This window comes from Miniopterus natalensis, chromosome 8 (assembly GCF_054644295.1).
Source record: "Miniopterus natalensis isolate mMinNat1 chromosome 8, mMinNat1.hap1, whole genome shotgun sequence".
Taxonomy (NCBI): Eukaryota; Metazoa; Chordata; class Mammalia; order Chiroptera; family Miniopteridae; genus Miniopterus; species Miniopterus natalensis.
In genome coordinates, this window is record NC_142088.1 from 64,916,852 (window position 1) to 64,928,490 (window position 11,639).

Genomic DNA, 11,639 nt, shown 5'->3' on the forward strand with positions numbered 1-11,639 from the left:
GTGCTTTAGGCATTCTGTTAAACACTTGGGATTTAGTGTACGGTTCCTGGCCTTAAGGAACTACTATCATGTTGAGACGGGATGGGGAGACCTCTTTGAAAATAAAATGTACTTACTTGATTAAAGTAATTACTTATATTAAACCTCATTATAAGTATTTGAAGTGGAACGATAGGGAAGTGCTGAATTCTACATATGAAATTGGAGATAGCTCTATAAAGGGTTCTTCACTAATGTGTTCTGAGAGATATATGGGAATGTTCTTTCTCGCCAAGCTGATGTCCCTCGGGATTTGGCCTGGGCTTTATCCCTGCCCATCTCCTCACCTCCCCACACACAAAAAAACCCCACAATCATCTGAAATATGCTTCTCCCCTGCAGCAATTTAACTATAGCCCATATTTAAAGGTTCAGTTCAAGTCTAATTAAGAATTCTTTAAAGCTCACAGAAAATGCTCCCTCCCTCTTTGTGGTTTCCTCTGAGATACAGCCCATAAAATTGCACACTAGTTTTCTAGTTTCTCTCACCAGTTAGACAAAAAACTGAATAGATGGTGTATCTCCGTGGAGTCTTTTGGTTTTTCTAACAGGAAATTTAGTAGTTGATAACTACTAAATTCTTTTCCCTGAGAGTTTGACAGTTTTCTAATAATTTCTCTCTCCTTCCCTGTTCCCACTCCTTACTCCACATGTTCAAATATTTTATTTTAGGCTGTAAGTAATAATATTTCTAACCAATTATAGACTGCTATATATCTTCCTTTGCATGAGAAGATATACAAAGATAAAAGATGGAAACACACTGGTTGTTATATCACCAATTAAGAGTATGGTCTTGGTCTTTGTAATTTAAATGCCTTAAAAACATTTTAGTGGAATTCATTCTTAGTGATAATAGAGCTTGTTTTGGATTTAATAAGATTCCTTGAGAATAAAATGTTAAAAAACAGCCAGAAAGAAAGGTGATTCATACACAGAAAATACTGTTTGTATATAGTCATTAGACATCCCGCCTGCTTACTGGTTTGCCGAAGGACACTGAAAATGTCCCCTTTCTGATGTACTTTCCATTTTTTATTTGGGCTTTTAATCATTCTCTTTCTGAAGTACAAGGATGAAAAAATGTGAAGGATATTTAAAAGGATGAAAAAGTTGGCTTCAGGTCTCTTTCTCCCCTAAAGTTGCAAGTCTTTTAATGATCTTGTTTTAAAATAGATGCACATATATTCTGCTAGGAAAAACCATGACATTTTGCTATTATGTCCTTCCTGCAGCTAGTCACTTCCCTAAGGAGAAAAAAAAAAGGGTTTTTTTGGATTTAGGGGGTCGGTTTATTATAGTGTCTTTATCTCCCCCTCCTTCCTTCTGCCTACACTGAACACAAAGAAATTTCCTCAGAAGTTTAGGAGGAAAATGACATTTCCCCTGGGTTGTCCTTGAGCTAACAGCTGTAGACTTCAGATTTTCAAAATAACTCAGGCAGCAGCACATGTAAGGAAACAGGTCCTGCCCTCACTTAAAAGTTCAAAGGTTGTGGTAGGAAATGTGCCCATAGCAAGCGGCTTCTGAGGATGCTGAACCTGTACTGAGCTAACAAGGTTAAAGGTTGGCAAGTATTAGGAGGTTAGGGTGAAAAGACTCAATAAAGACCTACCATAAAAGTTGCACAAAAGAGAGATGATCTAGAGTAGGTCAAAGGATAGAACACTTTATCAGCATGAGACATACACAGCAATCACAAATCAAAAAAGAGAGGGGGATTGCTGAACGAGATGTGAGCTGACGTTTTTCCCTCAGGGTGTTAAAATGCAGGTATATAATTGGAAATAAAATGTTTGTTTATTTTTAATACATGTTTATTGATTTCAGGGAGAGGAAAGGAGAGGGAGAGAGAGATAGAAACATCAGTGATGAGAGAGAGTCATTGATCGGCTGCCTTTGTGCGCCCCCCCCCCCATTGGGGATCGAGGCCATAACCTGGGCTGTGCCCTGACTGGGAATCAAACTGTGACCTCTTGGTTCATAGGTTGATGCTCAACCACTGAGCCATGCCAGCCGGGCATGAAATAAAATATTTTTTAAAGCCATGTAACAATATCCCATGTGAATTCAATTTGTGTATGAGTCAGGTCTGTTTTGCTCTAGGAGAAGCCATTGGGGAAATGCAACATCTTTAACTTGGGGTCCAGATCTCAGGCTGCCTTATGAAGCTTCCTCATTATTACTTTTCTTTCACTGCTTAGACAACATAACCCCTGAAATAAAAAAAGTAAACCTGCACATCAATTCATACTATGTCATCTAATAATATATTTTCAGTTTAATAAAGACTTGTTCATTTTCTACAGCTCTCCAGGCACACTAATTAGTTTACCATGTTGCTGTAAATTATATTAAAACAAACATATTTTTAATCCTCCCACATTTGAGAAACTGAGCCGTGAGGAGCATTGAGGGAGTCCAAAAACTGTTCTTCAGATAGATTTTAAAGTAATCTCTTAAAAATTACATTTATTATCACATTATTGTTAATAACATCTTCCATCCTTACTTTTTTCCCGAAGGATTAAGAGAAGTGATGTCTGTGAAAGTTCCAGTACAAGTCAGTGTTCAATAAATGCTGATCCCCCTCCCTCCCTTCTTCCTCTCTTGAATGACAATATACAGACTAGATCAAATGGATATCTTACTCATCACTTAGGCATGCTTAAAAATGATGCATAAAAAATAGCCAATTTCTTTTAACTGTGCAGCTCAATTTTTAAGGCAGTAAGGAAAACACCAGAAGAAATCTTAAAGAGGAAACATAAAACAGAATGATAAATGTGAACTGGTACTGGGCCTGTAATGGGGCAGCAATGAGGATTTTCTGATATATATATATGAATGAATTGGGGTTTGATGGCCCTCAGGAGACAGAAGATGGGGCCTTTGGTTTAGAAGAACCAGGGAGCAGAACTCCAAATGCAGGTATATAATTGGACATAAAATATGTTTGTTTTTAATATGTTTTTATTGATTTCAGAAAGAGGCAAGGAGAGAGAGAGATAGAAACATCAGTGATGAGAGAGAATCATTAATGGGCTACTACATATAATCAGAATTAACAAAAGAATTCAGTAAATGTGTTAAATAGAAGAGTAATATGGGATGGTGGATTGAATGGAAGCTACACTGACACTCCCAGAACCAATCTGGAATTACAACTAAATATAAAAAAGCCATCCTGAATAATCTACTGCACCTGAAGACAAGCTGGAGATCAACCTCATAACCAAGGACGAAAAGTGGAGACCACATAAAAAGTGGAAAGAAGTGCAGAGGTGTGAGAGGGCTGGCTGGGCTCCCACAGGCAGCAGCTGAAGGTCCAGAGGGATATGACAGCTGTGGGGGGTTGATACGAGAACTCTGGGGTCTAAACCCCAAGTTGGGCTTCTCAGCCAAGAGCACCAGAACTAAGAAAGGTGTCCACAGAATATCTGGATGTGAAAAGCAGTAGGGTTTCTGTCTGCCAGGGAGGGAGAGCAAGAAATGCAGGCGCTGTCTTAAAGGGCCAACACACAAAGTTTCATGTGCAGCCATTCACCTTGGGCTCCAGCAGAGGGAGAGCACAGTGAATCGAAGCTGTGTGAGGAGATCTAGGGTTGTGGGCTCTGGAAAAAGAGCTCAGAGGACACCCATCTGGATTCCTGTGCTGAGTCACTCCTCCATATGGCAGAGGACATCTTTCATAGGCAGACATTTACCTTCCAAGCAGCTTTTGCCTGAGGGGGAAGCAATTGGCTGGCCCTGCTGGAAAACCTCTCTCCCTACCCTGTGCAATTTCTACAGCCTGAGGCTCATTAAGAGACTGATAACAATAAGTTGCTCCAACCAGTGGAGTTTCTACAGTCTGAGGCTCATTAAGAGAATTAGATTAATCAGCCTATAGGCAGAGGCAGACCTCAGAGTTCTTTGAGTCTTTGCCTGATCTACTGGGCCTTGGAAAAGCAGACTTTGGTGTGCATCTTGAGCCTGTACAAGCCCACCCAGCCCCAGTGGAGGGGATCTGACGCTGTGGGTCATTGATAGCCCCAAAAAGGGTACTCAAGGCCAGTCACAAACAGTGTCTGACATTAGCCTGCACCAGAGACTCTCCAAAAAGACTGAGAGCCTTAGCACACCAACCAAATACACAGAAACAAACCCAAATAGGCAGCCAAAATGGGGAGACAAAAAAACAAGCCCCAAATGAAAGAACAAAAGAAGTCTCCATATGAAGAGCTAAGTGAAGTGGAGATAAGAAATCTATCAGATAAAGAGTTCAGAATACTGATTATAAGGATGATGAGAAAAGATAGGGAAACTATGAAGGAGATTAAGAATGACAGCAGAAATAAAGAATACATTGGAAAGAATAAACAGCAGATTAGAGGAAGCTGAGGATCGGATCAGTGAATTAGAAGACAGGGTAGAAAAAAAATCACTCGATCAGAGAACCAAAAAGAAAAAACAATTAAAAAACAGAAAGACAGTCTGAGGGAGCTGTGGGACAACATGAAATATAATAATATTCTTATCATAGGAGTGCCAGAAGGGGAAGAGAATAAGCAAGGGATAGGAATTTATGCCATTTTTATATTGCAATAATGTACTCTTAGAAAGAGAAACTAAAAAAAAAAAAAAAACAAACAAACAAACAAAAAAAAAACATTTACCATTGCAACAAAAAAACTAAGATACTTAGGAATAAACTTAACCAAGGAGATAAAAGACCTGTGCTCGGAAAACTACAGGACATTGCAAAAAGAGACAGAAGAAGATATAAACAAGTAGAAGAATATACCATGCTCATGGACTGGAAGAATTGACATCATTAAAATGTTCATACTACCCAAAGCAATGTATAGATTCAATGCAATCCTTATCAAAATACCAACAGCATATTTCACAGATCTAGAGCAAACACTTCAACAATTTTTATGGAACCAAAAAAGACCCATAATAGCAACAGCAATCTTGAGAAAACGCAAAGTTGGAGGGATCACAATACCAGATATCAAGTTATACTACAAAGCCACTGTAATCAAAATAACCTGATACTCACACAGGAACAGGCATATATCTTTATATGGAACAGAACAGAGAACCTAGAAATTGACCCAAGTCATTACGTTCAATTAATATTTTATAAAGGAGGCAAGAACATATAGTGGAGTAAAGATAGTTTCTTCAATAAACGGTGTTGGGAAAATTGAACAGATATATGCAAAAAAATGAAACTAGACCACCAACTTACACTGTACACAAAAATAAACTCAAAATGGATAAGACTTAAATGTAAGACTTGAAACCATAAAAATTCTAGAAGAAAACGTAGGCAGCAAAATCTCAGACATCTCTCGTAGCAATATGTTTGCTGATACATATCCTAGGGCAAGAGAAACAAAGGAGAAAAACAAATGGGACTACATCAAAATAAAAAGCTTCTGCACAGCAAAAGAAACCATCAACAAAACAAAAAGGGAGCCCACTGTATGGGAGAACATATTTGCCAATGACACATCTGATAAAGGGTTAATATCTAAAATATATAAGGAATTTATACAGCTTAACAAAAGGAAGACAGACAATCCAAATAAAAAATGGGCAAAGGACCTAGATAGACACTTCTCCAAAGAGGACCTACAGATGGCCAAGAGACATGAAAAAATGCTCAACGTCACTAATCATCAGAAAGATGCAAATTAAAACCACAATGAGGTATCACTTCACACCTGTCAGAATGGCTCCATCAACAAATCAACAAATGGCATGTGCTGGCGAGGGTGTGGAGAAAGGGGAACCCTAGTACACTGCTGGTGGGAATGCAGACTGGTGCAGCCACTATGAAAAACAGTGTGAAGTTTCCTCAAAAAATTAAAAATTGAACTGCCATTTGACCCAGTGATCCCACTTCTAGGAATATATCCTAACAATCCCTTAACACCAACAGAAAGAACTCACACACCCTTATGTTCACAGCAGCATAATTTATAATAGCTAAGATCTGGAAACAGCCCAAGTGCCCATCAGTAGATGAGTGGATAAAAAAACGGTGGGACATTTACACCATGGAATACTATGCAGCTGTAAAAAAAAAAAGATCTCTTACCCTTTGGGAGAGCATGGAAGGAACTGGAGAGTATTATTCTAAGTGAAATAAGCCAGTCAGAGAAAGACAGGTACCACATGATCTCATTCATATGTGGAATCTAATGAACAAAATAAACTGATGAACAAAATAGATCCAGAGACACAGAAGCATGGAACAGACTGAGGGATCTCAGAGGGAAGGCAGGGTTGGGGGAGTGGGTGGGGAGAGATTAATCACAGAACTTATATGCTTATATGCATACTTATGGGCACAGACATTGGTTCAGGAAGGCCTGGAGGTGGGGTGGATGTGGGGTGGAGGGGATCAGTGGAGGAAAAGGGGAACATCTGTAATACTTTCAACATTAAAGATAAATTAATAAAAAAATTAAATAATTTTCTAAAGAGTAATATGAAAATCAATTGATTGGTTATATATGCACAAAAATGCGAAATATACTTGATTTTAAAAAATAAAAATATGATTGAAAATGAATCAATAGAATAATGTTCTTAGTATTACATTTTAAAAATGTCAATTGAGAGGAAAATTCACTACCATAAAAATAAAATTTTCCCAGATTTAGATAAATCTATACATTTAATACATTTTGCCCCAAATTCCAACAACTTTTATTGTAGATCTACGTAAGCAGGACCAAATAATTCATAAAAAGGTTAAATGAGTAGGAATAGCTAGGGCATGGTAATGACTAATAAAAGATCCTTGTGCAACCAGATATTAGTGTGCTATCATTTAACAGTAAATAAGACAGCATAGTATTGACAAAGAAATAAACAAATAGGTTAATAGGCATTTCAGAGTATGAAGCTGACCTTTACATTTATAGAAACTTGGTATAAGACAGGTTTAGCCTAGAAAATCAGTAGATAAAGTGTGAACCATTTAAACTTTCAATCCTTGTAACATTGGATTTCCCCATGGAAGAGATAATATTGGATATCTTATTTTACACATTTAAAGACATATCCTCTGTATTAAAGATTTATATGTAAAAATCAAAAGTTTGGGAACAAAATATATGCAGGCGTGTTTATGACATGAAGGTAGGAAAGAATTTCTTAAATAACATGCAAAAATTTCAAACCATAAAAAATGATAAATGTGCCTACATTAAATTTGAAAAAAAGATAAAGTTCAGAAACAAGCTACAGATTTGGTGGAGTTTTATTTGTGTAACATACATATCTGATGAAATACTAGTTTTCAGCCTAGAAATCAATATAAAAGAGACAAAATAAAAAAGAAATATGATTAATGGATATTATTCAGCATTTCTCAGAAGAGGAATGTCAAATGGCCAATAAACATGTGAAAAAAAATTCAATCTCATTACTAACCAGAAAAATGCAATTTTAAACCAAATAAGATACAATTTGCCACATTTCAGGTTGGAAACATTCTAAAGCACAAAACACTAAATTAGAAGATGCAAAGCAATTGATAACTCTCATACACTATCAAAGGAGTGTAAATTGGTAAAACCACCCTACAGAAAGGGAAAGGGGTAGAGGTAGGTAGAAGAGAGAGTTGAGGGGGGATAAATGGTGATGGAAGGAGACAACTTGGGGTAGTAAACACACATTACAATTACAGATGAGGTATTGTAGAATTGTATACCTGAAACCTATAAAGTTTTATAACCAATGTCACCCCAATATATTCAATAAAAAACATTTTTGCAGTATCTAATAAACAGAAAGGCATATCCCCTATATTCTAGCAATTTCTTTTTATATATCCATCCTAGATAAGTTTTTCATAAGTTCAAGGAGAAATATACAAGAATGTTTACCAAAGTGTTATATTTAGTAGCCAAAAAATAAGCAGGGGGAGTATAGAAACTTACATTAAAAGAGAATGGGCACTAATTTGAAGTATATTCAGACATTGAAAGAGTATTAAGCAGTTAAAAAGAACTATAATATGTCTGAACAAGGTCAAATTAATATATAGACCTCAAAAATCTAACATTCACCAAAATTGGGGAGGAGTGTCATAGAATGCAATATACGACACAGTACAAACACATTTCAAATTCACAAAATAATTCTGTGTATCATTTATGTATATATGTAAATAAAATTACATGGGAGTAAGAGCTAAAACCTTCAGAATGGTGCTACTCCTGGGCAGAGGGTAGGGCAAGGGAACAGGCAGGAAATTTCAAAATTTTTAAACCATTTTCTGTTTTTTTCTAAAGGATCTCAAGTAAACATGGCAAAGTGCTTTATTATGTGTGATGGGGCCTTTGAATGTCAATTATACTATTTCTTAACTTTTCCTGTTGAAACATTATTTTAATTGAAATTTAGTAACAGCAACACCATCAATAATAATACATTTAAGGGCGGTGCTGTGTTTCTGAAGTTTTTAGTATCTTAAAATCTTAAGGTTGAAGGCATCAGTTAATAAAAGGGTATGAAACTCTGAATTCCCTTGTTATTAAAACAGTGGAAACTCTATGATTGGCTGTTCACAAGTTGTAAAAAGTTATGATATTTCTATGCATTCCAGAGTTTTAAGACATCAAATCTTTCATGTAACTGGAACTAAATATATTTAAATTTTTTTCTTACTTTAAAGATGCAAAGTTTCCACTGAGATTTCTTGTGGGCTATTTTCACTTTCCATTATGTCATTGACTTTATGAAAAAAATTAGGTATTACAATAAAGCAACTAGTAATATGAAAAGCTCCAATATTTGGCTAAATGTTCTAGCAAAGTGAAAATATATCTAAATAAAAGAAAGAATTTAATGAGTTTTTTTTTTTGAACATATTATAATCAATTCAACCAACTAGGAATGTTGGTATTAACATTTCAATAAGTTCCTTGTCCTTATATAGAGACATTTTATTCAGTTCAAGAAATATTAATGGAATGGGGGACTTCAAGGTTAAGGTAGTGGATTGAACATAAATTTATTCCAGTCCCAACTCTCACTAAAACAACTATAAAGAGATTCTTTTAAAATTGCATAGGCCCATAAAAAAGGGGGAGAACAGGAAAGGAAGCAGAAATAAGAAACTTTTGGAAACTGCACGAAAGGTCAGGAATAATAACCACCTTTGCAGACTCAAGAAAGCTTAATCCAAAACCAACAGTGGAGACAGCTGAGAAACAACCCAGTTTATATCATAAAATCTTTGAAAAACTCAGGAATGAAATGGAAGGCTAAAATAAAGACCAGAGGTTAAAAGATGTTTGTGGAACAGATTCTTACACTCTAATTTGTTTATTTTATGAACACAATAGCAGATGGTTGAAGGTTTATCCTCTGAAGACAACAAAAGAGAAGAGATTTTATACCAAAAAGAAGGGTTTAAGGTGGCACATATATTCCTACTGCTGAATGAATGTTAAGGCCCAGCAGTTCTCTTCCTTCACTTGGATCCCCAGAATGCTGCAAAATTTTATGCTACATGCTGAATATTGGAGAAATCTGACTAACACTGGAAGACCTAAAAGTGTTGATGTTGTGATATTTTTAAAATGGCCCAAATGACTGCAAAACTCACCAAAATTCAAATGTGGGATTTCTCTACATGCTTAGAGCTTACAATCAACTTTTAGCTTTCCTATTCCTGAACATGAGTGGACAGCCAAGGATTCCTCTAATCTGAATACCAGAAATTAAAACAATAGAAAAAATCAGGAGAAACAATTTTTCAGGCAGAAAAAAATTATATATTAAATGTATGTGTATGCATATACTTGTATATATATAAATCTATGTGTATATATATGATTTAGATGTGTAATATATATATATGTCTAAGCTTACATATTTATATGTATATGCATGCATAAAATTACTATTAATCTCTCCAGAAATAAAAAAGTAGATATATCCATTACAAAGAAAAAGGTGCTAAAAATATTCAGAAAACAAAATGACTTTTTTAGAAATTAAAAATGTGAAAGCAATAATGTTCATTATAAGACCTGAAAAGTATAATTGAGCAGTTTCCCAGAAAATGAGTTAGAAAATTAAAAAATGGATAAGAGGAATGTGATAGAATAAATATGCTTACCAATATTTTGAGCACTCTTCTCATTGAAAATGCAGTCTAATTTCCCTCCTCTTGAACCTGGGCTGCATATAATGACTGTTTGACAATTAGAATATGGCAGAAGTGATGTGGGAAGAAAAGATTAACAGAGCCCTCTTATGATCTATCAGCTTTCTTTACTAGTGACATGACCCTGGGGGAAGAGTTGAAGGCAGTGAACCTGGACAAATGTCTTGGGCCTCTGGGTGCATGAACTAATATTATTTGCTGAGAAGAGGACACCTTATTTTTTGAAAACCCTTAGCAGGCTGTTCTCTAATTAAAAGATAACTTAAAGTAAAAAAAAAAAAGACAAACACCCAAATCTTTGAGGTATGGTTTCTGGGAGAATGTCACATAAACCATACAACTCTGAAATATATGCTGGCTAAAACTCAAACACAATTCAGCACTCTGGAAAGCAATCAAAGATTAACAACATGTCAAGAGTATATTCATGGAAAGTACTGAACTTCCGATAAGAACAGCATGAATCTCTTGTGTTTTTGCCCAAGACCGCTCCCGTGAAGCGATTGCATCTACTACAGAATTCTGCATTAGAGGTGTATTTCTGATTCAAGAACGGTTTAGAGGAGATGCCTCGGACCTCTCTATATACTATGTGAGCATTTGAATTGCCTATACCCTTGACATGGTTATTAGCAATGCTCAGAATTGGGCAAGATGTTTGATTTATGTCTCATTTGACAACTCGATCTTGTGTGTTAGTTCAAGATGTACTAGTTTTCAGGCCCAAGCCATAGGAGACTGATGGTTCCCTCTTCCTGTCCATTGGAGTACTCTCTTTGAGCAGTAGTGGAGGGGCTCAAAAGGTAAAAAACTTAAATTAATTAAAAACATACATGCATGTGTGTACATATACACACACGCATGCATGTATGTTTTAATTTTTATACATATGCATACATGTACATGTGTATATATGTGCATATATCTACATACAAGTATAATGTGTATATATACACACACATATATGTTTGTGTATATGTACGCAGAGCAACATCAGTTGACATCCTGTCCCAAACCGGCTCCCAGCACATCCAGTCTGTTCTCATAAGGAGAAGCATCCAGATGCTGAAATAACTGTATGTTTCCAGGAAGCTTCGGAGCTTGAGCTTCACTGAGACTGAGGCAATATTTTCAGCTTTGGCATCGCTGGACAAAATTCTCTCTCAGGCTGGGATGACCTGGGCCAGGTCTGAGAAAGTCAGTGTCTGATTCAAGTGGGCGCGCCAGCGGGCTGAGGAGTTTTATCTGGGCTCTGACATACTCAAAATCACTTTGAAGGGCTGCGTGGGACCAGGCCCTGGGCTTGTCTCAGTTCTGAGGCTTCAGACAGAGAGCCCTTGAGGGTTTACTCTTTCATAAAGGTGTTTTCCTCACTTCTCTTGATCTACTCTTCAAACAGAAGCTAGAGTGATCTCAA